This window comes from Mustela putorius, unplaced genomic scaffold (genome assembly GCF_011764305.1).
Source record: "Mustela putorius furo isolate JIRA1106 unplaced genomic scaffold, ASM1176430v1.1 tig00000407_pilon_pilon_pilon, whole genome shotgun sequence".
Lineage (NCBI taxonomy): Eukaryota > Metazoa > Chordata > Mammalia > Carnivora > Mustelidae > Mustela > Mustela putorius.
Window position 1 is genome coordinate 21,039,699 of NW_025421373.1, and position 26,844 is coordinate 21,066,542.

The 26,844-nt window shown below is 42.8% G+C and overlaps 1 long non-coding RNA gene across 1 annotated transcript; it reads right to left on the bottom strand.

Annotated features, from left to right (window-relative positions):
- Nucleotides 1-24,517: 24,517 nt before the first annotated feature.
- Nucleotides 24,518-26,616, bottom strand: LOC101673316. The gene is made up of 3 exons (XR_198383.3): nt 26,477-26,616; nt 25,464-25,550; nt 24,518-24,755 (listed from the first exon to the last, which is right to left on the bottom strand). It is a non-coding gene; the product is annotated as an uncharacterized LOC101673316 (long non-coding RNA).
- Nucleotides 26,617-26,844: the final 228 nt, after the last annotated feature.

Below are 26,844 nucleotides of genomic sequence, written 5' to 3' on the forward strand. Positions count from 1 at the left end.
ATAAATAAATGTATTTTTTTAAAAAAAGTACAGAAACAAACCCACACATATATGAACAGTTAATTTTATGACAAAAGTAACACTGCAGTGCAGTGGCAAAAGGACAGTCTGTAATAAATCATGCTGTGTCAATTGTACATGGATATGGAAAAAATAAATCTTAACCTGTACCCCAGATCCAATTCCATATGCACTGTCAACCTAAACCCCAAAATAAGTAAGTAAATAAACCTTGTAAAGAAAACATAGGAGACTATCTTCATGATGTTGTTTTAAGTCAAAAGAATGGACAAAAGACTTTAACAGATCTTCATAAAATAAGCATATCCAAATTGCCAATAAACACAAGATAAGGCTTCAGCTTCATTAGTTATCACCAGGATGTATAACATTTCAGGGACTGATGGTAACAAGTGATACGGAGGCACTGGAACTCTCATATACTACTAATTAGGATATAAATCAGCACAATCATTTCGTAGTATCTACTGGAGATATGTTTTCTAGTATCTACTAAAGTTGATCATACACAAAATGTATGACCCAGAACAACTAGGTATACTCACAAAAGTAACAAGTGATACGGAGGCACTGGAACTCTCATATACTACTAATTAGGGTATAAATCAGCACAATCACTTTGTAGTATCTACTAGAGATATGTTTTCTAGTATCTACTAAAGTTGATCATACACAACATGTATGACCCAGAACAACTAGGTATACTCACAAAAGAAATCCATACATATGTTCACTAAAAAACATTACCTAAGAATATTCATAGCACTATTATCTAGGAGAGCCAGAAACTTTTTAAACAACCCAAGTGGGGATCAGTAGTAGAATGGATATAGGACTTGTAGTGTTTTAGGTAAGGAAATACTGGTACAGACCCATAAAAATAAATAATTGCTGTATGTGGTAACAAGGTTGAATCTCATGAAAAGTATACACAGAATGATCATATTTACACAGACTTTAAAAACAAACAAGACAATAATCACTGGTGTCAGAGAACAGGGTTAGGCTTACTTTCCCTAGGTGTGTAGGGATTTGGAAAGGGCAAGAGGTCAGCTACCGGGGTGGGGGTGGTAAATTTTATTTCTTGATATTGGTTGTGGTTCTATGGGTGTGTTCATATTTGTGTGCCCATTTCTATAAGTACAAACTTACAGGCTCTAATAAGTAGTGTTTCCATTTAATACAGCCTTTTTTTTTTTTTAATAAAAGCAGGGACAGGAACCTGAGTACCAGCTCTTTACTACTCAATATGAACATAAAAATCAGGACAAGAACATGTCTGTACTGACACTAAGGAATTAACAACAGTGGATGTTTTCAAACAGGGTTTTTTTGAACAAGTGTTCAAAATCAAAAAGGTGTTTTAAGTCATTTGTAAAACCAAATTTTATTGCAGCCTGGAGTCCTGGGTATTGTGTCAGGAATCATGCAATGAGATCATTTTCTTTTGCTCACATTTTTGTCTGATAAAGAAAATAAATCTGTCTGGCAGAACAAAGAATTGCCTCAGATGAAAATATGTTGAAGAAAAGGCAGCGTTATTTTCAGCTCTGAGTGCCGAAAAGCAAAATGATAGGAGGTTTAAAAGAAAGAGTCCTCTGTCTTGGAAAAGATGACATTTTTTACCCACTTTCTCAACAATTAAACATTTTAAAAGTAAATTCCAATTACTTCCAACAAATACTTTAGGCGAATGATCAGAAAGACACACCAACATAGAATTATAAGAAAAATGGTATTGATAACCAAAACATCCAAAACATGAGCCATGTTGAAGACCAGAGGAGTGGGAGGAATTTTACCATAAAATCTATCTACACCCAAATTCCTCCGATTGGGCACCACATTTCACTCTTACCATCCTAGTGGCCAAGGCAAAGGAAAAATTTAATAGATTATCTAGTTCTCATTTAAAAAAAAAACAAGAAAGAAAGAAAAGGAAGGAAGGTTGCATGCTAGTCCAACGTGACAAACATTCCTTGCATATTATGCGAAAGTAATTAGGAGGATTGTTTACATAAGGTTTGAAAGCATAATAAAAATTGTCATTATAGCAGGTTTTATAGTATAGATGAAAACATTTTTAATTATCTCTTGCAAAAGGCAAAGCTGTGATAACATGGAATCATGGTTTCTTGAAGGCACAATAAAATGTAGATGCTCCTGATGATTTCAGTGGGCACTGAAGTGACCGTGTAGTGTTGGCTGTTGGGGTGGGGAGTGGTGGATTGTTGTCACCCCTGTTTCCTTAGCCATACCATTCTGGGCCACAAGTAGAGTGATGCCACACAGTTTGTCTGGCCCTGCCCTTCATCAGTGCTGCAGAATGACAGCCCTCCACGCCCCAGCGGGTCACAGGCACCCCCAAGGCTGGCCATGTGTGCTCCCCTGCCTGGTCCTCTCAGCTGCCAGGTGACCTCTGCACTCAGCTGGCTCCCTGTGGCCATGTGTATGTTGGGGCATGATCCATTCATTTCCACTAAGGACATCAATGCCACCGAGCCACTGTCACCATGCTGCAAAGGCAAGAAATGTGTCCCCTGCTGTTGCAGTTGTTGGCACGGATCTCTGTCTCTCTCTCCTGTCCATGTACTGTGATGTCTCCCTCCCATTCTTCTGTCCGGACTGGGCTCAGGTGGTCTTGGCACATGCTGTAGTCGTTTTGGGCTCCCAGTCATTTTCATCCCAACTCCTGCCAGAAGTCAGCATAACTCCCTCTCGTGCTCCCCATCCAGACGCTGCCCACTGGGGCTCCCGGCCCAGGAAGGAAGACTTCCTTCCCCTAGACTAAAACCTTTCCCAGGATGGGGGATCTATCAGGAATGCCCAGGTATGTGGATGCGCAAGAAACACGGCTGGAATCTGAGCGGGGTCGCCTGTGGCATCAGCATTTCCCTCACACCATTCCGGTCAAGTGTTTCTGTCCACCCTTCGACCTTGTCTAAAGCCAGCCTCTTCCAGAAAGTGCACATTCCTCTTCTGGCCTTGCGTCATCCCAGAGAGAAGGCTCCATTTGAGTCACAGAGTCCCGGTTGCTTAACGGGGGCGCATCGTACGGGCCCTTTGAGGTATTATTTCTGCTTTTTGTAATCACTCAGGGAGGGAAGTGCTGTTCTCCAAATTTTAAAGATGAAGAGGTTAAGCGGTGAGGTTAAGTGACTCACCCACGGCCTCCCTGAGTGAGGGGTGCAGCTGACTCGAACCAGATTCATGAGACTCGAGCCTAGCCTTTTCTTGATGAAAAGGTTGAGTCTTAGGCAATCCTTGGAACCAGAACTTCTTATGAACAGCTCTCCTCAGGCACATTCAAATATGTTCATCTTTTTTTCCGAGCATTTAAGACACAGATATGAGCCTAACACACATCTTCTTGAGTCCTAGCATAAAGTCTGCTCCTGAATTTTTTTATTTTTGGACATTAGTTCCAACCATCCATCATTTCTTCACCAAGGGAAGCTTCTGGCTTTCGCATACTAGAAATGCAATCCAATTCAAATGCCTTCCCTTGGCATGGTTCATTCCTGTAGAACCCCCCACCCTGGGCTTGCCCAGGCAGAGGAAGACCTCTCTGTACCCTGTTAACACCCCCACTTAAGCCCTTTTTCTCAAACAGACATTCCTTGGCCCATCTTTCTTCCTTGTCCTCACTCTCAGTTCCCTTTGGGGATTCCCGGGCTGCTCACACCTGCCTGCCAAGTGGAGCACATGGCCGTCTTCTGATTTTGTGATGGATTTGCTCAGCTTAGGCCCCGAGTGCCACCCCTGAACCAGACTGAGTCCCAGGACCTTTTCCATAAGTGCCGGGGCCAAGACACTATCTCTTTTTGGTTGGCTCTGAACAAACCAAGTGTGCGGCCCTGGTTACCTTCAGACTGTAAAGGAGTGCATCCAGTGCCCCAGAAGACAAAAGGGGGAGGGATGGAAAGGCAGCCGGGCGAAGGAGGCACGGAGAGGCAGCTTGCTAAAGCAAACCCCTTGGGGAGTTTTCAGTCATGTGAGCCAATAGACTTCCTTCCCTGTTCTGCCCCGATGGAGCCATCCTTTCTCTTGCTGGCATTACAAGCATTGTAGACATACATTGTGCAACACTGAATCACGTTTTTAATATCTCTCCTGCTAGATGGCAACCTGCCTGATCCCCAAGATCAAGAGAATATTGTTTGAATGAATAAATGAAGGGGCCAGAGGAAGGAGGGAAGAGAACCCAGTTAGTGGCTCGTGTATGTCAAGGACTCATTTAAAGCCATCGCCACTTCTCTAACTATTCCTTTCTCCCCCTGATTCATAGCCAGTTAACAGTTGAAGAGCTGAGGCCCTTGAGGAAACCTGAACCATGTTCCCCACGGCCAGAAATGGAACTCTTCTTGGTGGCAAGTAGCCCCCGCTCCAACAGAACTTATGAAACCTTGCAAAGTGAGAAGTAGCTCAAAGAGAATTGGGAGGATGAACGTGCACCTCTCATCATGCAACAAACAGAAGAAACTCTGATGCATCCATTTTTCCAATCAGGGTCTTGGCAAGGAAACATTTTGGAGGAGCCCTGTGCTGGGACATCACCACTTGACTCAAAGCTCAGAAAGGTTGGTATTTGGAAGCCCCCAAAGACCCTTGTTCCACAGATGAAGGCACAGGATGAGATGGTGAGGGGGGCTTGGAGTAGGTGTGGGTCTTTCAGCCTTCACTGTAGGAATCTAATGAACATCCAGTGTTCTTATGCGCATTCATGAGCAGCCCTGCCCCGCCCCCATTCCAGGCCACATTTTCCGTTGAGTCTCAAAATAAAAAAGTGAAGTTGGTTGCTGAAGCCCCGGGAAAAAAAGGACATGTGTGGGGATAGATGTCTTGCAGTTTCCCCTGGTTTTACTTGCCCTGGCTTTTGCCCCCTCTTCCCCAGCAGCCCCCACCACTAGAACAGCTTTTCTCTTTTGGAATCACTGGTCAGGAGGAAAGGCCCAGCCTCGGCCTCTTGTTTTACAGCATCAAAGGTTGTCATTACAGCCGTGAGCCTTGACAGGAAGCACTGAACGCATAACTTGGAGTTAGCAAATCGGAACTAAAGGCTTTCAGACAGCAGCTGGGAGGAAGTAACGGGTGATAGAGCGGGTTACTCCGAGAATCAGGTTCTAGGCCTGGCTCTGCCACTATTTTTGAGACTCTTGGCAAGTCCTCTGACTTCTCTGGCCCTTGATTTCTTTAAGAGCAAAGCAGGGAGGTTCTGGGTAACAATATAAGGCCAAATAGCTGCTCACCACCACCCCCCAACTCCCGGAGACATCCCAGTGGCCACCAGCAGAAGGAGAACAAAAGTCATTTTTCCAGTTCCTGCATGGTTTGTCCCCCCAACACCGATAGCTCCCTGGGATCTTGCCTCCTGAATTCCTTCTCTCATCCCCACAGATGGCCAACAGTGTCCCCCCCTCACTCAGAGAGTCTCGTTTCCAAAAGCCTCATGCTCCCTGCTGTGCGTTCCTATTTAGGAAGAGAGGAAAGTAATATTCACTTGGCAGGTGCTATAGTGTGAAGATGTTGAAATCCCCCACCCTGGGGAAGATGGTATCAGGAGATGGGATCTTCAGGAGGTGCTTAGGTCACGAGAGATTTTGAAAGGGCTTAACATTTCGTAACAGAGGCTACACTTAGTCCCTTCCACCAAGTGAAGAAAAAGTGAGAAGTCTCTGACCCAGAAGGGGGCCCTCATCTGGCCAGGCTGATGCCCACACCTCGGACCGCCAGCCTCCAGGACTGTGGGAAGTACATTTCTGTTGCTTATAAATGACCCAGTCTGTGCGTTTTGTTACAGTAGCCCAGATAGACTACAACGGACCCCCAAATTGCGGGGATCACAACTGAAAGACCACGTGAAGGGGTAGCACCAAGGACCACGCCCCTGTACAAAAGCAGAATCCGTCAACTTTCCTATCAACTGCCTTCTATTCATTTCTTAATTCGCTCATTTAATGAATACTTATATTGAATTCATTCACTCACTCAGCAAAACTTACACTGCCAGGAATATGGGGGTACAAGAGTAACCAAGGTACAGACTTCATTTTCTTATTGTTTAGTATAGTGGGAGATACAGATTAATAAGTAGCCCTAAAAGCATTTAATTAAATTGCTTTTGATAGAGAAGCCATGGAGTGCTATGAGGGTACACCTGAGGGGCTCCTATGTCCCGAGACTTTCCAGATGAAATGATGCATAAGGATGACCTCTGGGAGTTAACTGAGCAAGAAGGGATAGGTAGGGTTTACAGAGAGTGTACAGAGAGAGTGTGTGATGGCCTGAAGATAAGAGAAGACCCAGTGGGTGGCAGAGATTACATGAGGATGAGGTTGGGGATGGGTAGAATCTTGAATGAGATAGTCATAATAAGGTGCCACTGTAGATTCTTGAGCAAGATAATGGCCAAAAATGCTTTCGGAAAGCAATTCTTCTTCTTCTTCTTCTTCTTCTTTTTTTTTTTTTTTAAAGATTTTATTTATTTATTTGACAGAGAGAAATCACAAGTAGATGGAGAGGCAGGCAGAGAGAGAGAGAGGGAAGCAGGCTCTCCGCTGAGCAGAGAGCCCGATGCGGGACTCGATCCCAGGACTCTGAGATCATGACCTGAGCCGAAGGCAGCGGCTTAACCCACTGAGCCACCCAGGCGCCCCGCAATTCTTCTTTTTTATATTAAGTGTGCCCCAAAGGTGGCAGAGACCAGAGGTGGGGAGAGGTAGAGAGGATATTGACAATAATGAAGACAAGGACTGGAATGCTGTACATGAAAACTGAAAATACAGAACTGGTAGCCACTGCCCATCTTTCACATTAGCCTATGCTGTTCTCGGAGAGCCTCGAAGAAAAAACTTTGCTAAGTAGTAAATGAACTCAAGATCTGTCATTCGTTGGGTAGAATTTACCCTATACTCATCTGGACTTATTTAGTGTCGTGGTTTTCAAACTGTGTCCAAAGATCCCAGAGTTTCCTAGGATTTCCCAGAGGTGCTCTGGAGACCCCACTAGCCACAATGGTTCTGTGGCACAATGGTTTTGGACAAACGGACACTTGAAAACCACTAGTCTACTTTTTCTACAATGCACATGTTCTGTCCAAAGCCCAGTGTTCCTGGTGATTATTAAATTTGGATGTGTGTGTGTGTGTGTGTGTGTGTGTGTGTCCAGACCATTATTTTCTCTCTCAGGAGTTTCCTAGCAGCAACCCCATCCAAACCCTGACTAAAGATGTGATTGCTCTTTTTTCCGTTGTTCTGTTTTCTGTTGCCCTGCCCTCCCTGCCTAATTCCGGACCCAGTTCAACAAATTATCTTGCAGCTCAACTCTGGGGGGGGGGGTGTGTGAAAAAAATAATCTATTATTACTGTCAACACCAGTCATAATAAAGCATGAAGACTGACTGGTGAGTTTTAGTTCAAATTTCTTAGAGAAACAGAAAACAAAAGCAGTATTTTTTTTTCTTGACTAGAATGATCATTTCCCAACGGAAACAACAAAAGTTCTGCATTTTGTGGGAAAAAAAGAAAGGTACAGATAGGAGGGATGTAAGTGTGTGGTGTGCAGTCACGGTCCCTAGCTCACAGTTGTTCAATAATAGGTGCTGGCTGGGTTCATAGGTTCTTTCATTCCTTCTACAAACGCAAATACTAATCTCTAGAAGGGTATTTTATTTGCCTCCTATGTTATCTCTTGGCAAAGCCAACAGAGCCACCATGTAAAGGACACCATGTCAGCTGGTCTGCATGTCCCAAGTTACCCAAGTTCAACACAGTGAGCAAGAACTAAAGGCTCTCAGACCCGGAAAGGGCCTTGAAGAACGACAGAAGTCAACTACCCAGAGAGGTTCTCTACTTGTCTGTACAGGCCCGCTCTGGTAGAAAGCCTTTCCCGACACTGAATTGAAATTAATCACCGGTGGCTTCTCTCTATTGCACCAAGAAATCTAGCGTGGGAGATGAGAGGCAGCAGTTATCCTAACTCCTCTCTTGACAATCCTCAGAATACCAGAAGGTGAAGACCAAGTTCTCTGAGTCTTCTTGGTCCCTGTATGATAGTCTTTCAAACATTTTCTGCAAAATGGAGTTTTCAGATCCAAAGTTATCTTGGTCCTTCTCCGCTAAGAAGCTTAACTTTCCCACTCCTCAAAGCATGTTGCCCAGAACAGAAATACCTCTATAGTGCCTGGCCAGTGCAGAAGAGAAGGGACTCTATTTGGTCTGATTCCAGAGCCAACTGCTCTCTTCGGCAAGTTTATTAACCTCTAGGAACCATGGTTGAATAAGGTGCCGACTCAACAGACTCACAGCTTCCTTACTCTTTAGTCTTGTATTATGTGTGTGTATGCATTTGCCTGTGTTTATCCAAATGTCAGAATTTCAGTTCAACTTACAAAATTGTATCTGTTAGATTCAGGCTATTGTTTTCCCCTGGCTTTACTGAGGTATAACGAACAAAGTCACAATATATTTGAAGCGTACAATGTGGTGTGATATCTGTATACATTCCCACCAAGCAGTCAACACACCTATCACCTCACATATTTAAGAAAAGAACTTAAGTTCTTTTCTCGTAGCAAATTTCAATCAGACACTACAATATTATTAACTATAATCACCACATTTACATTAGATCCTCAGAACTTACTTATACCTGGAAGTGTGTAAGCTTTTACCAACCCCTCCCTATTTCTCCCCCCTGCTGTGCCTGACAACCACAATATTCTACTCTATTTCTATGAGTTTGTCTCCCCCCCCCCCAAATTCGACATATAAGGGATACCATGCAATCTTTGTCTTTCTCTGCCTGGTTTATTTCATTCAGGAGGCTATTATTTAATGTGAGCAGATAAAACAAAAACAAAAAACAAACCCAAGCCCTCTATAGCTTCCTCTAAATAACTCATAAACATATTTGTATGGTTATGAGGAAGAACCAAGCCTGGCTACCACTAAAGACCTCCTTTGGGTTGATTCTAATCTATTAGTAACCAGCACCTTTTGAGAAAGTAATAATCCACCTCCTTTCACTTTTCTTTTGTGAATAGTTTCCCCTATTAAGCAAAAGAATATGTGGAATTTTTTCAAATAACTTGGGCAAGTCCAGAAACACCAGGGCTCCTGTATTTTCTTTCTTTACCAACCCAGGAAGCTCTCCTCGGAGGCAGTGTGTTGTCTGGGAACTTCTTCAGCTCCTGGTAATCATGGCTCTTGCTCCTCTATGTTTATGACTTACTTTATGGACTCATTTGGGAATCTCATTGAGGAACAGAAATTTTTTTTTTTTTATTTTTTGAAAGAATTATACTTACTTAAGTTAATGTTAGTAATTGAAGCAGATAAATCCCTACATCTCTGTGGTAGCACTTTATTTCTCATTCATGTGATGTCTGTAAGGGACATTTCTGATCAGTGAGAGAATCTGTCTCTGAGCGGTAATGCAAGGCTCTTGGCTTCCTTCTGCTTGTGGTTCTGCGAGCCTCCTGATGGATGTACCCGATGCAAAGGCTGACAATGCAGGATTAAATGAAAATGATTGCAATAAAGATAATGAAGAGGATTTCAGACTAACGGGAAGAAAGGAAAAGCAAAAGCAGGGATCAAAGAAGTATCGAGTATGTGACACACTCAGACTCAGGTATGTGGGGAAGGTTTGAGGGACACGGCCGCCTTATGTTAATGAACAAGGTGGGAGCCAGGAAATCTATCCCCTGACCTCACTGTCCTCCTCCAGGGTTCCACATTTTCAAAACTGAACCATTCTCCAAAAGGGGGAGTTTGCTGATCTTGTCCATACAGGTTGGCCCTTAGAGCACAACAGAGGGAGAAGGGTAGAGGGGGTCTTTAGAGGCAAATGAAAGTACGGAAGTCACAGTATTTCTGAGATGAGAGTAGCACAATCCGACTTGTGTTTTGCAGAGATTAGTTTGGTGGCAGTGGAAACAGGAGGTGGAGAGGGGAGGCAGGAAGACCTTTAGGGAGGCAAGGGCCAGACAGCATAGGGCAAGGGTAGGACGAGAGGCAAAGGCGAAACACTGGAACCTGAGAATTCCCGGATGTGAGCGGCAAAAGAAAAAAAGGCGGGGGTGGGGGGGTGGGGTGGCGAAGGGGACTATAAAACTCTACTTTTAAAAGGAAGATGATGAGTTCATCTGAGGACAAATTACCTTGGGACATCCATATAGATAGAGATGTCCTGAGTCAGCCAAGCCCCAGGGGAACTGTTTTTTGTCATCTGGTTCTGTTGCTTTCCGGAAAGTGCTTAGAAACACACAGTAATCAGGCCTGCCCAAAGTAAAATCATAGCTGCCTATCTAAATCATGTCTTTCTTAACAAAAAAAATCTCTGGGGAGCAAAAGCTATTTTATATGAATTCCATGTCTTCGGGAATGATTTGTTTCATGCTATATTGATTGCATTGGTTTCCAGAAGCAGCTTGCTAGAGATGAGTACAAGGCAACACGTGCTACCTGTAATTTAAATTGAACTGAAAAGTGCATGTTGGATTATCTTCCAGAAGGATGGAACTGAATCAGACTTTGTAAATGTTAGTATTAGTTTCAAATGCATGTGTTAAAATACAGTTTGACTCTGAATTCATGGCTTCAGAACATAAAAATCAACACAACGGCTCACCAGGCTCAGACTCTCGCTTGCCAAATATTTGTCCAAACTTAAGGTCACTTTGATGTCATAACGAATTCAATACACAAACTTACTTTTGACTGAATATTAGAAATGGATTTTAAGGAATACAAAATTAATTCTAAATCAAACCTAAGTAAAAAAAATCTGGAATTTAACATGGGCGGCATTAATCTATGTGTGGTGCCAGAATTCCGCTCATTTAAAAAATATCTTTACCCTCAACTATTTACAGTAATTATCTTTCTAAAGGGATTTGGTTAATTTCAGGTTGAACTATTTTAAGGAACACTATCCGTCCGTTTTTATATTTTCATACTTAAAGATTGAAGTACAAGTAGCTATTCTTACATGAAGGCAGCTATAGTATCAATTACAAAAGATCAGAAGAGCACTCTGAAAACCAAAGGACTTAAAACTGTGCATAAGGTTCAGGGTAAATTAGGCATGTGATGCTTAATCATGTGTGTGATAACTCACGAGAGCAGCTGGTGTCGTAAACTTTTATTCCGACAACATTTGTAGTAAGTGAGTCACACTCCAGGGATGGCTGACTTTTCAGGACCCTCAGTAAACAAGCTGGAAAATGTCCATTTCTTTAAAAAAAAAAAAAGTTTTCCTTAAAAACAGAATATTTCCCTGAAATATTTTTGGATCTTAGTTACTTCGGCCCAAATGATCAGTTATTCTAAACAACGCAGGCTATGCTATGTTGTGGAATGAAACAACCGTTATTTCTCAGTGGCTTCAAAAAAGGTTCATTTCTTGCTCGGGCATTCTGTCCATTGCCCTTCAATGGGGCCTCTGTTCCACATGTATACTCAGGGAGCAAGGCTCGTGGGGCCTCCACTAACTAGAATATTGCTGAAGACAGCGAGACGGGATAATTACTGGTAAACCCTCAAAGACTCCCACCTGGAAGACATACATGTCACTCCCATTTCCATGTCATCGGTCGAACAGACCATATGGTTATGTCTAACATCAGGAAGGCAGGGAAGGGTCATCTTAATCATGCCCAGAGGAGAAGAACTGGAAATATTCGTGAAAAGCACCAGTGTCTACCACACCCACCTTTCGGTGAATTTTGTTTTTTAGTTTCAGAAGAGAGTTGCCAGATCAAGTGAAGTTGGAGAAGAATTGAACTTGGCGTTTGGGGGTTCCTGGATTTCAAAGACAGAAATAGTACTGCAATCAACACGAACTGGGTCATCTGGACATAGACTGGCTTGTCCCGAAATTGGCCTGACATGGAAATTTGCAGAGCTGGTAGGAATATAAAACTTGGTGAGCAAAGGGTGTATGGCCACGGACAAGTCAGAGTGAGGGAACATTCCTTTTTGGAAGAGTGATCTCCCTTCTGATCTCTCTGCCCCCAAAGCTACTCATTCTTGAACAGCTCTAGCATTTTTAGTTTAGGAACGCCTCATCTTTTGTTGCTTAGGGAAATACTTCCTGCCAAATGGTTTTAATTTTCTTTTTAGCTCCTTTTTTTCTTGGTATCATCTGTATTTAGTTGAGAAGAATAGTTTGGGAAGACATTAATCTGAACCATTCTAGTTGCTTATTTTCCAATTCATTACTTTTCATTTTGGATCAACTGACTTTTACCCCTCTGTTTTCACATTTTTTTTTCTCCCTTAAGTGGCTTACAGTGTTGATTCTTAGCATTTTTGAAGAATATAATAATTCGACATTAATCATCTTGTTTGGACCCAAGCACATACTGGTTTTCCTGCCCACTCTAATTTTTGGTTTAAATCTTTTCTGAAACTAGGTGGTATGCAATTAAAGTTGTTTCTTTTTGTTTAAAAGAAGCAATCTCCGTTATGGAATAGGTTCTTCCAAATTTTGAATAATCAAGAAATTTCTTTAAACCATTCTATAATTGGGATGGATCAGAGCTTGGAATGTCTTTAAGCCTGAGAGTTTGCTTTGAGGACAGACAAGATGAAAGCTCATGTTGGCAAAGAGAAAGAGCTTTAGGACGGAGTCTAAGCCAAGTCTTATGGAGGTTTCCATTAACCAGTGGGCCATGGAATTGCTGTGACTGCTGGCTCTCAGAGATTTCTGGAGGAAAGAGGAAAAGAAGGAACTAGCTAAGTCCTCTTCTCATAGAGCTTCTCATTCCCTATTCCTAAGGACAAATTATTTAAGAAGTTAGCATTCTTTTCATACGGTTAGAGTAAGAATAAATGAACACCCACATGCTTAGCACCCATAGACCAAGTTTCATAAAACAAATTAAAATTTCCTTGTTGTTTTAAAAACCAATACACTTTATCTTTTATAGCCTTTTTAGGTGCACAGCAAAGTTGAGCAGAAGATACAGTTTCTACATACTGCCAGACCCACATGTGTGCAACCTTCCCCACTGTCCATATCCTACAACAGAGCTATACATTAGGTACATTAGGTTATTTCTATTGCAATGCTCTTTTTTTCTTTATGTAGATCTGAGTTTCTGACCTCTATCAGTTTCCTCTCTCAAAAGAACTCAACATTTCTTGCAGGCCAGCTCTATTGGCAAAAAATTTCCTCAATTTTTATTTGTGTGAGAAAGTTTTTATTTTCCTTTACTTTTGAAGGATGACTTTGTAGGGTGTAGAATTTTAAGTTGGTGTGTTTCCCCGCCCCCTCAAAACACTTTAAATATTTCATTCTACTTTCTTGCTTGTATGGTTTCTGGTAAGTCAGATAATTCTAATTTTTTTGCTCATAGGTAAGGTGTTCTTTTCCTCTGGCTTCTTTTAAGATTTTTTTTTTTTTTCCTCAGTTGCCTGGTGGCTCAGTGGGTTAAAGCCTCTGCTTTCAACTCAGGTCATGATCCCAGTGTCCTGGGATCGAGCCCCGCATTGGGCTTGCTGCTCAGCGGGGAGCTGCTTCCATTCCTCTCTCTCTGCCTGCCTCTCTGCCTACTTGTGATCTCTGTCTGTCAAATAAATAAATACAATCTTTAAAAAAAATCCTTTAAAAAAAAGATTTATTTTTCTTTATCTTTGATTTTCTGATATTTGCATATGATATGCCTAAGCATTTTTTGTTTTTGTTTTTTGCCATTTATCCCAAGTGGTGTTCTCTGAGTTTCCGGAGTCTGTGGTTGGGTGCTTACTATTAATTTGAAGGTAATTCCTTAGTCATTATTGCTTCACATATTCTTCTCCTCCTTCTCCTTCCCTTCCTTCTTCTCTTTCTTCTTGTGGTATTCCTGTTAGGCCTGTGCTTTTCTAGTTTTCCCATGGCCCTGGGATATTTGGTTCTGGGTTCCCTTTCTTTCCCCTCCCCTCTCTTTCCTTCCCCTTTCTTTTCTCTTCTTTTCCTTCCTTCCTTTCTTCTTCTTCTTTTTTTCCTCCAGTCTTTTTTCTCTATGTTTTTCAGTTTTGGAAGTTTTTACTTTCTTAAAGTCTCTTTCCTCAGCCAACTCCATGCTACTGACAAGGCCTTCAAAGGTGTGCTTCACCTCTGTTTCAGTGTTTTCAATCTCTAGTAGTTCTTTTTGTCTTTTTTTGTTCTCTTAGAATCTTCACATCTCTTTTTACTTGATTTTTACTTTACTTTACTTTATCCATGAAAGCCCTTAACCTATTAATCACAGTTTGAAAAAATTCTTCATCTGAATCTTTCCAACATCTTTGTCGTAGCTGACCCTTGTTCTATTGCTTTTTCAGCCTCTTCAAACTGTATTTTCTTCCTTTTAGTATGCCTTGTAACTTTTTGTTGACTGGCGAACATGATGTACTTAATAAAAGGAACTGTGGTAAGCAGGCTTTTCATCACGTTGTGGTAAGGTGTGGTCCTATGACTGGAGTTGAGTATTTTCCTTCCAGCAGGTAGAGGGAGGGTAGGCCCTGACAAAATCCTGGCAGGTTAGGCTCTGGTTAGATAGTTTCTCATGGGGCATGTCTTGTTAGGAGAACAGAATACTCTGGAGTATTTCAAAATGGCGCTTCTATCCTGACTCCTGCTGGAAGCATGAGGACCTTTTCCCCCAACATCGCTATGAGAACCTTGTAGAACTCCTAGGGGTAAAACTGACAGAAGCTTGGGGGACCCTCCCCAACCCATAGCTAGATTCCCCCAGAGTGTTTAGCTCTCAGACTTGCCCACTGCTAGCCTCTGGCGACCATCAATGACAGCCCAGGTTTTCCTCCCACAGAGGTTCTTTCTCATGCACTTCTGCTCTAGTAGTTGGTATTCCCTGGAACTGTCTCTCTGCCTCTTTTCAATTTGGGGAGCAGTGGTTTGCTCTGTGACCTCACTTTTTCAACAGATCTAAGAAGACGTGTTGATTTTTCAGTCTGTTAAACTTTTTATTTGCTGTTAGGATGGAATGACAACATCTAAGCTTTGTACATGCCAGACCAGAACCAGAAGTCCCTCTCATTTGTTTTTAAACTTTAAAAGTATTGAATGAATATGCATATTATGAAATCAGTCAGAATTCAAATCTAGTGGTGTTAAAAAGACATATGGACACACAGACACACACGTACTTTATTTCTCAATCAAGATTCCCCCAGGTGGTAAGTGTTTTCTCTCTTCCTCTTTGTGCTGTCTCTCTTAAGGGTCTTTGCATGGGAAAGGCAAGAATCTGAGTCCTGGGATGGGCATAACAGCTGGTGTGGATTTCATTCCCCTCAACCTTCCCACTTCCCAGACTCAAATCCCTCCATTGGGTCTGGGTTTTGGCTTCATCTTCACGAGCTCTTGACCAGACTTCGTGACTGTCGTGTGAACTCTACACTCTGAGCAGGAGGAAGTCTCCATTCCAGCTGTCGTCTGTTTGTGGGGACTCCCTTGAGAAAAAGGTAAGGAGAACAGTACGTGGAACATAGAGAGAAGCGTGGAAGATAAGCGTGGTGACGGAGCATAGCCTGGGTCACATGAGGCCTGGACCCTAGTCCCAGTTCTGCCTTGAACTCATTGCTAAACAACAGGCCACTCACTCATATCCACAGGCCTCATTTGGGGTTGGATTCGGTGCTCCCTAGTGCTCCTCTCAGCTCTGACTGTCTATGGATATGACCCCTGTAAGCAGGGAGGAAACCCCTAAGAGTTCTGTGAAAGCAACATCTCTCAATCGGTGAGGCTGCTCCCTGGCAGAGAGACCTAGAAATAGCCCCCAGAGCACAGCATTCCCAGTACTCACAGGTGTGCTGCCCATCTGAGTACTCTGGGACGTGTGCACCCCAAAGCCCAAAGCACATTCTAGGAATCTTCACCTGGCTGTCTCTCTCTCGAAGTCAACCTGGGGCAAAGGTACCAGCTCTGCGGGGTGGGAGGGGACCCCTCACAGGCCAGGAGCTGGGACAGTGCTCAGAGCATGAGCTCAGAAAGTGGGCAGGGTGAGGGCTTGCACTGGGTGGAAAGTCTGAGGCTGGGTGGTTGCGCTGGGAGCCAGAGCACTTCGGGAAAAGCTGCCAGAATCGTTCAGACAAGCACTTGGGGGAATTTCAGTTGTCCCCAAAGTACCTTTTAATTTGAAAACAATTAGGACGCAGGTCAGAGGGTTTTTCATCCTTCGGCAGTAAGTGGTTTGGAGAGTCTGGGCTGTGTTGGTAAGGGCTCCAATTAGGTGTGACAAGTGGCTGCTGGGGCAGCCAGCTGGGGAGGAGCCAGGCAGCTCATCATTTCTTGTCTTATAAACACAAGGAGCTCTAGCACCAAGCCCTGAAAGACCAATGAGACCATTCATCACGCGAAACTTGCCAGACACTGGAGGAAGCGAGTGGCTACTTTCCCCAAGGAGGCTCCAAAGTATGGGCTCTGGGTCAGGCTGTGCCGCCTCTGAGCTGGTGATCTTAACTTCAAGCCTCAGTGTTCCCAGTTGTAAAATGGGGTGATGATAGTGTCACATTCCTGGTGTGGTGGTGAGAGTAAGTGAGACAACAGACCCGTGTGTGGAATACCACACACTTGAAAGACATAAGGTTTGAAAAGTTAGAGAGAATTGTAGTAAGTGTAAGCAAGAAGAGAAGTGTTATAAGCCTAAGTAAGATGCTACAGACTACTCTCCCAGGTTTCTGAGAAGCTTGATTTAAAGACCGCCAGTTGCATATAATCCTTTGTATTGAGCCTGAGGAAGATTTTTAAAAAAATGTTAGGTGTTATCAGCAGCCCATTCTGTAGATGAAGATATTGACATTCACAAAGTGGTGTGTGCTTGAGTTCATATGACTAGTTAGTTAAAAAAGTCAAGATTCAAATCCAGGACTTTTGACACTAATTCCTGTCTTATCATTATAGCACACAATAAGCCATTACAAAAATTATGTCAAACATCTTCTAAAGCCAAAGTATGCATGGCATAGATATTAGAAGAATAGAAAGAAAAAAAAATCTATAAATGCCTGAGTTCCTAACTCAGAATTTTCCTTAGTGGGGAGATGCCCAGGTCACACAGCCTGACCAGTACTGTGGACCCACCTGACTAGGAAGAAATCCTCTTCTGATTCCTCTGGAAGTCCCACACCTGTGGCCAATCGGCCATTTGCAATCACTTTCTATATAATATTTTCTTTGTTTTTCCCTTCATGTGGCAACCATAGAGTGACACAACATCTTTATTATTATTTTTTGTAAGAAGTCACTTCCACGGAAATAGCAAAAACATTTTCACAGGGCATAAAGTCCCTGAAGGAAACACTCAGAAAGCAGCAGCCCCATAGAAGGGAGACTTCTAAACACAAGATCTTAGCAAACCCTATTCTTTTTTTTTTTTTTTTTTTTTTTTTTTTTTTTTTTTTTTTAAAGATTTTTTATTTATTTATTTGACAGAGAGAAATCACAAGTAGATGGAGAGACAGGCAGAGAGAGAGAGAGAGAGGGAAGCAGGCTCTCTGCCGAGCAGAGAGCCCGATGCGGGACTCGATCCCAGGACCCTGAGATCATGACCTGAGCCGAAGGCAGCGGCTTAACCCACTGAGCCACCCAGGAGCCCAGCAAACCCTATTCTAAGGTCACTTGACCCCTCAAGGAGGAAGACTCTGGGCAGGGGACACTGCAGTGATTTCTTCACACCTGATAGAGGCATGACCTGTACTCCTCAAAGTTCGTCCTTCCCACCCATGAACATGGCCTTGGCCTCAGCACTGTTAGAGTAATGACCTTCTTGTATGGTATCCATTTATTCCCATGCCTGCCTTACTTGAGAGGAGGGTCAATATCCCTCTGCACTTGTCCCACTCAGGGCCTAGCACTGATGGTGCTGCAAAACCAAATATATTGAAAGAAAAAGAGTATTCTTTCATAGTCTGGATCCTACTGTTGGTTTTATCAAATGGTATTTTATTTTCTTTCATCTATATGACCCAGAAGTTGTCTAGAGGGCCCCTGCCTCCTGGAGAATCTAGCTTAGAGGAACTCAACCCTCCTCTCCTGAATCCAGAACCGGTGGAAGCCTCGAGCTCCCTAAGAATCCCATGAACTCCTGTGAGCCCAGTTCTTCCTCTGCCCGTTGGCTCAGTGCTATACCTTGCCATGAAGCAACCTCCCCCTTTCTGAGTTCCACTAAAAAGGAAACAGGAGTGGAAAAGTCTTGATTGATGATTTTGGAGTAGAGGTGAAGTCATGAGGCAGCCAGGCAAGGAGGTTGTGGTGGAAAGCAGCCCCAGGCCTCTTCAGTAAGCTGTGCGGCCCATGACTGGGCACTTCGCCTGTTGTCACCTCTCCCCATTTAGCTCTGTGTTCCCCCTCCCTTCTTCTTCTCTTTCTTCCCTTGTCTTCTTATCTTCCCTCTTCATCTCCAAAGCAAAAAGGGAATCTCAGTGCAGGCCAGTTGTACTCTCTTCTTTGAAGTTTTATGGCCATCAAACACCCAAGCCCCTGGGGTCCCAAGAACATTTCCAAACAATAGCTATCAAGGTAATGAAGACTTCTTTCATCTCCGAATATAAGGAAATAAAGCAGTTTATAAATATTGCCTGATGCAAAGTGTTCTCAACCCTGTCTTACATCAAGAGAAAGTGAATATTTTGATATTCTGAGGCAAAGTCAAAATAGAAACAACTTTTCAGCTCATCAGCCCAATTCTCTTCTGTACAGTGTATCTGCCAAAGCACTCCTGGGGTTACAGACATCTGGGTCAGACCGGTCCCCTCAGAGAAGTTCCTTTCTACCTCTGCCTGCGCCTTCTCTTGTTTTCCTTGCCCTCGCATGAAAAAGAAACCCAACAGTGAAAGGCCAAGTGGTGCTTGTCTCAAGCTCTGTGTGGCCCTTACCCACACAGCTCACAGCTCTGAAGTAAGGACCTGGCCCCACTGGGGGTGTTGTGTGGCGGGGACGACGGGTCATCCCAGGACCCACTGACAGTTGCTCTGCCAGAATTTGAGGAAATAGTGTTGCTATTTTGGGGTCTGTCAAGAGAGTACATTAACCACTTTGATCATTTCAAACCCTAATTGACTTTGGTCCCTCACATCCGGTGCTGGGAATGTGCTAAGCCTTCCTGGGGGTTTCTTCTTCCTTTGATTGGCAGCCTGAGGCAAGTATCTTTTCCCAGGACTCTGGGTTCCAAGTAACCAATTTGCAGGGGAACTTTTGGAATCCTATTCAATTTTAATACAGGATGATCTGCTTTTCATTGTTGGTTGTCTTCCCCCAAAGCCTTTAACTTCCTAATTCCTGGTTCCCCTTTAACCCCATTCCTCTCCAAACCCATTCAAGCATTTAAAGGGAAATAAATCCATCAAAGTAACTCTTAACCCTAACCACTTAGATTTCACTGAAGCCAGTAAAATAGGCCAATCAGTTAAACTTTCCCAGTGCTCCCCTCTCCACACTCAAACTCAAAAAGTATCCCAGCTTTGTTTTTAATGTGTCTATTTTTCTTGTTAAACATAGATGTCCCTGAATCTCATATGTGTCACAAAAATAAAACTCATTTGCAAAACGGAAAAAGAACCTAATGCCAAGAAATCATATTTAGATCGATCTGGAGGGGCAAATGCAAATGATTGAGCATTAAGAATGACGATCACTGATGAGGTATATGCTTGATGATACTGAGACAGGGAAACTAAAGGGACCCCATGAAAAACTGCTTCTTTCATTCCTTTTCTTGCTTCCATTTTTGCTAGGACTTATACCCCTGCCTTACATTCACCTTATAGAACAGACAAGGCATGCCCTCCTTGTGAAGTCAAGGATTTAAGTGGGTTTCTTTGGAATCTTTTCCATACAATAAAGACCATCTGAGGAGTGACAGGGCAGGGTCATCAGGAACATTTTCCAAGACCCTCAACTCATTGAGATCCCTTGCTCCAGGGCATAAGTGACCTATGGAGAACACCTAAATACTTGTCTTTGTTCCTGGATTACTGAGAAGACACGTGCACCAGACCACCCTCCACGATAACAACCCCCGGCCCCCAGCAAAAGTAAGACTCATTCTTTTTTCCTTTCTGAGTCTCCCTGACCCTCTCTCTGTATCTACATTCATTCTTTGCCTTTGATAAAACCTGCTCTTAATTCCTCTCAGCTTGAGTTTGATTTCTATTCTTCTCAAAGCCAAGGACCCTCCTGGCTGGCCCCTCAGGACTTCTGCTCTGGGTTCTTGGACCCAGCTGGGCCGCATCAATATTAACCTCAAAGGGCTTCAGGCCTAACAAAAGGGAAGAGGTTTTCAGGCATAATATGAATAAGGTCTGAGAATCTAATGTAAAACCTGGTGACTAAAGTTGATAAAACTCTACTGTATAATAGAAATTTGCTGAGAGAACATAACTTAACTATTCTCACCACCCCACCAAGAGAATTGTGTGAAGTGATGGATGGCTTAGTGAGCTTGATGGAGGTACCTTCTCACATTGTACACATAGATCATTGGGGTGCACACGTTAAATATCTTACAATTTTATTTATCAATTATACTTCGGTAAAGCTGAAAAAAAATGTTATGGGTTTGTACTTGTCCTCCAGAACAGAATAACTTAATCGGATTCTATTTTTAGGCGTTTGGAGGGTGGAGTGGGTGGAAGAAATGAAATGAAACTTTGCTTCTAGCAACTCCCGTAGTCACATAATGATTTTGATTAAGGCAACCTGATCGGACAGTGGCTCCCCCAACCCAGGGGTCACAGAACCAAGACCCTCCACAAGATGACTGATAGCGCATCTGCCGTGTGTCTACTTTAGAGCTATTCCTACAATTTCCAACCAGCTATAGATACTACTGGCCTTAGAGAGGCTCACTCATTAAGAGAAAAAGACTAGATTCTTAAGAAAACTGGAGTGCCAATATTTTGAATCAATTCAGTGTTCTCAGCTGTGATTAGGAATGGTACTAGCTTCTACTTCTAAGAATCAGGACTTCGTTGTTTCCCTGAAGTCACTGTCAAATATGAGAAAAACCAAGAAATGAGTTTGGTAGGACATGTACTAAATCATGATGCTTCTTGCAGTGTGACTTCCGAGAAATTTCCTGAAGATTGGCAGAAAGAATATATATCTTCTCAGAAGACATTTCCTGTCATTTAGATAAAATTCTTACAATTACAGCACCTCTGAAGAAGAAGAGTTTGAACCCCAATAAGGTACAAGGTTCACATCAATAAGCATTCAGGGTCACACGCTGGGTACCCTGGATGACAGACTTGAACACAGAGATTAGTGTGTAGAAGCCTTCTGAAGGAATGCTCTTGGGATTAACACCTGTAGAAGAAAAGAACGGAAAACAGGATCGGGTACCGGGAGCAGTTGATCTTTGATGCTGGATTGGATATCTCAGTGAAGACACAGTCAGTCATCCCTGTCATGAATTCTGAAGATGGGATCATGTTCAGAGTGGCCCCCTGCAGGAGTGGAGGTATATCATACTCTATACTGCTGTTGATTAGTCTTTGGATATGGGCTTCCCAGGAAGGAGGTGAGGCCTTTGGGTGGGGTGCTCTCTTCAGCTGAGACAATCTCCATGGTGGGGGCTCAGCCAACTAGAAGTTTGTCTGAAACATTCCCTGGAGGATTAGGTCCTTTGTTCTTGAAGAGAGATGTGAGAGGTGCATCACAGTGTCTATGCTTTTGAGTGATATGGAAGTGAAGGAGTTAAGGTAAACAGTCATTGCTATGAAAGCTGGTAGAATTTTTTTGTTTCTCATGTTTGCAGCAAGAATAGGAAGAAGAATACACTCAGTCAGGTAAGTTTTTTTCTTACCCCTTCACATTTGACAAGATATTTCTTCACAAAGGACAATCTACTGCTGATTTAGCACTTGGAGTGGATATTCTTGATTTACCTGAACTGTAGATCAAAAAAAGTATAAACATTCTTATACAAATCCACTTTTAAAAAAGGACCAGGGTGGGAAGGTGTGCATAGATAAGCTATTGCTAGAGGACAACTTGGGACCCAAGCAGAGGCAAAAAGGCCCTCATCTTTCTTTCTTTCTTTCTTTTTTTTTTTTTAAAGATTTTATTTATTTATTTGACAGAGAGATCACAAGTAGGCAGAGAGGCAGGCAGAGAGAGAGGAGGAAGCAGGCTCTCTGCTCAGCAGGGACTCGATCCCAAGACCCTGAGATCATGACCTGAGCCGAAGGCAGCGGCTTAACCCACTGAGCCACCCAGGCGCCCCGGCCCTCATCTTTCATAGGGCTGGTCCTGCCACTTTTTACTGGGGCTCTCCAGGATGCTAAGTGGAGAGATTTGTGCATTTCTCACTCTGAAGGTACAGTGCTGCCAGAATGTGGAGAAGTTTGAAGGCATTTTGTTCTTTTGTTTGTTTCCAGAAAATTTGGCCGTGCTCTGGGACTTTTGGTAGTTTCTCATTTCTGGAGATCTATGTTTATTTTTTCTAAGCATAAGAAACACAGATGTTGGGGCATCTGGGTGGCTCAGTCAGTTAAGCATCTGCCTTTGATGCAGGTCATGATCCTGGGGTCCTGGGATCAAGCCTCGTGTTGGGCTCTCTGCTCAGCAGAGAGACTGCTTTTCTCTCTCCTTCTGCCCCCCTCCTCTTGCTCTCGCTTGCTCTTTTGCTCTCTCTCTCTCAAATAAATAAACAAAATCTTTAAAAAAAAACATATTTTACAGCATATGCATTTTAGAATTCTAATATTTGAAATCTTTGTGCTCTGGTTCTATTGTCCGTTACTGTTTCTTGTTCTCATTCTGTTTACCTTGTTTATGTGACTGATCATATTTGACTGTGTGTTGGTCCTTGTACTTGAAAAATAATTTAGGAATGACTGATGTCTGAGATGATGGAACTTTTCTCTGGGAATTTTTTTTTTTTATCTATTCCTGGAACATTACAAATAAGGGACCTGCTTAGTCCAAGTTCAACACTTGTGGTTCCTGGGACCATCCAGGTGATACAAACCTGGGCTGCAAATCTGCACAAGGGCTGGCTTACTTTTGGCTTTCTATTTGCCTGAGGGTATAGGCCTTTGGGTACCATCATACTATATTTGGGGAGGAAATGGGACTCCCCACCATGGATGGCCTCTAGGCGTTGACTTCTTCTTTTTGCTTCCTTTTCACCAAACAGTCCTTCCGGTTTTGCCAATTCTTAAGGTTGATAATTGCTGGTCAGGTCAAACTAAGTTCCTGTGCTCAGTTTGCCTTCCTGGGGTTTTGCCTTTTAGAGTCTTACAGATTGAGCCCTCAATATCTTATTAGCGCCTAGAATTTTTTAAATTAAAATAAAGTCAACAATTAATTTCACTCAGGATTTGTTTTTTAAGTTGCTCTTAATGGAATGGAAGAAACCTCTGGTTCTTCTTATTTATGGTAAAACTCTGGGGTATTCTTTATGAGAACTCAAGAGAGATCAGGAGGCATGCCACTCACTATATCAAACTTACAAGCTTATTTCATTAATTGAAGTTGACTCAAATAGAGTCCTATACTACCTCAACAAGATTCTAAGGACTTAAATGAAATTTAAAACTCTCACGAAGCATGGATCTGATTTTCTATCTAGAATGTAACCACATGAATATAAGGTTTGGTATTGACTTATTACAAGTTCTCTAAAACTAACAGGCTATGAAACCCAAACCTTTAAAAATGAAGCTATAGAAATGTCCACATCATCAATGACATTTTCATCTGTATGTTCTTTCTACCTTATGGATTGCAGATTAGCTTTTGATAGCTTAATTGGGGATGAGAAAATTTCAAAAAGAAGTGTTTTCCAATATAGAAGGAGAGTTATTGTCAGTGATAAGGAGAAAATTCAGGTCCTTATAATTATAGAGCGAGTACCTAGTAATTACATGAGAAAAACCTCTTACAGATAACAATGTAATCTAAACCGTCCAGTTTAGGGTAATTTTCCTTATTTAAAAAGTGCCAAACACAATTAGTGTTGAATAATTTTCAAAAGAATCACGAACCTTCATCTCTCCTGTTCACGATGACTCCAGCCTGGACAGACAAGTTCCTGTTTTCAGGAATTAGTCACCCACAAATGAACCCTTATGACATAAATGAAACCTGTGACTCTTTAAGCCCCCGGTTTATTTCCATGAGGTCAATTTAAACCCCAAAGATTTTGTTCTATCAAAGAAATTATCCCGTCGTCCTTGCAATGCTGTGGAGTAATTATTAGCTTTGACCACAATTCTGCCACTGTTACAGCTTCCCCACCTGCCCAGACCAAGAGTGATCTCCCCGTCTCTGGAATGCAGGTTGCACTTGGACTTCATACCACTCCACTGGCACTTAGCATTGCACAATGTTACTTAGCCTTTTAAGTGCATGGCTGTCTCCTCTGGGAGACGAACCCTTGAAGGACAAGGACTCTGCCATGCCATGCCTCATTACATGTCCCTGAAGTGCCCACCCAATCCAGTGCCTCCTACACGGATACATGTTTACTGAGGGAAGTGAGGATTCCAATTAGATTTGAGTGAGAAATGTGTCTTATTTGTTGTTTCCTCAATGCCCAGCACGTTGTCGGGTCCACACTAGGTGGTCAAGAAAAGTTCATTGAAGGAATGGACAAATGAATGGAGGAATGACTGGGTAGATGCAAACCTGGTTAGAAACATACACGTGGAGAGTGGAGAACAGCGTGATCAGATTGTTCTTCAGGCTTCCTTTCTGTAAATGCAAAAGTTATCACACTTTCTTCTTTTTCTTTTCAGTTGACCCTGAAAGGATAGACAGACTATGACTTAATCAATTTACCCAAGTACCAGTAAACTGCACACCCTTTTTACTTGCCCCAGGGATACAGGATGTAAGCTCAAGTGCCCTCACTCTCTCCCCAATGCCCAATGCCCAAATCTCTCCCCAATGTTGTTTTGTGAACAAACTGAGAAGTCCTGCGTCTGTGACATTTAGTTCCTGATCTTCTCTGTTCAGAGAGAGGATGTGACCCATTCCTTGGGATTTAGAGAAAATAGAATATTGGGAATCTCTATTTGACCATTTGACCATAATAAGAGACAAGTGTTAAAATGATATAAAGAAAGAGTTTGGAAGGTCACACCTAGTAGCTAAAAGCTATGTGTATCAGTACTGGATTAGCAGTGGACCAGTACTGGTTTAGAGCACCATTTTCCTAATTAGATGTATTCTCTGAGATTCCTGCTAGCTCATGGGTGCAACGAATTATGGTAGGAAATACAGATTTTAGGGTTTGATGAACTGAGTGTCACATTCTAGCTTCACTTTTCCCAAGTTGCACTGACTTTGAGCAAGTCTTATAGTTCTGAGCCCCCTGCCGAGCTCCAACAACATATGAGTTGAAGGAGCCAAAACTCTCGTTTTCTTATGGCCTCTCTTATGAAAACTTTTGCCAATTAAAGCATCTTTCTTCTTTTCAATGCTATCATAATACCAGGCTACCAACTTACCTTTGGACCGAGTTCCCTTTTCTCCCCCAAATTCAATTCCCAAGACAAAAATAGAGTGGGTGTGTTTGCCAACGTCATCTCATAAATCTGCATGGTTAAAAATTATGTTAATCAGCATTGGTGTTTTAACCATAGGCACTTATTTGAATTTTTTCTTAGTTTTAGAAATAGGATTGATTCAATATTATTATCCTACACTCGAACTTCCCATTAAACACATTTCCCTGGTAGAAACCTCCCGATCTCAACTTGCTAACTCCTCAAAAGCCCTTTGTCCTTGGGATTCTCATGATGTAATCACTACCGAGGACACATGGATAGTAAGCGTTCACATGAAATGTCAGTTTGTAGGAGTAAGCCTGTGGACTCAGGCCACATGAGCACAAAATGCCTGGGTACCACGTGGAGGGCAGTAAGGCTAAGTAACTGCCCTTGCGACTATGCTTTTAGAGCACTTGTCACAGTGAGCCTAATACTTGGTTGGGCTGTTTGTGTGCTCCTTGAAAACAGATAGTCTGGCGGCTCCTGAGTGTCTCAGTCAGTTAAGCATCTGTCTTTGGCTCCTGGGATTAAACCCCAAGTCAGGCTCCCTGCTCAGTTGGGAGCCTGCTTCTCCCTCTCCCCCTGCCCTTACCCACTCCCACGCACGCTAGCACTCTCTGTCTCTATCTCTCAAATAAATTTTAAAAATCTTAAAAAAAAAAAAAGAAAGAAAAGAAAACAGATTCTCAGTCTTCTCTCTGTTTTACTTCCATTGCCTCCTATTGTCACCAGGTAAAGGAGCACCGACTTCCTAACAAACTGGGCCGGAAATCCTATATCCTAAGGAGGGTGGATTTTTGGTCTGTTTGGTTTTTGTTTTTTAAAATAGGATCACCTTTGGAGGTAATGCAATTGTTCTAACAATGCGGACATCGCTAAATGGAAACTCTCCTTGGTAGGAAATATTTGTCTTTTGAGGATGGATTTTTAGGTTTATTTTATTTGATGGCTACTGATACCTAAAACCATACCTCGGAGCAAGGCTTCTGAGGGAGAGCACGTAACTACTTTTGTTCAGCCTGGGAAATACTGGCTTCCAAACCACATCGCCACTGCTGCCGATGATGCCATGAGGAGCCCCCCTGAGCCGGAAGCTGCCCGGAGGGCTGCAGGTGCCAGATCTGCCACACCTGCCATTATCAGCGCCAGCAGAATGGGTGTCCCACGCCTTGCCTTGTGACACCAAAATGCCATCATTGCCCACGCAGAGGTATAAAAGCCAAATGCCTTCATCACTCAGCTTGCTAACAGAAAGGGCAGAAGGGCACCCCCCCGCCCTCTCCCCCCGTCCCCGCAAACTCCAGATGCCGTATCTTGTGCAGGTGCACAGAAGGTTGAG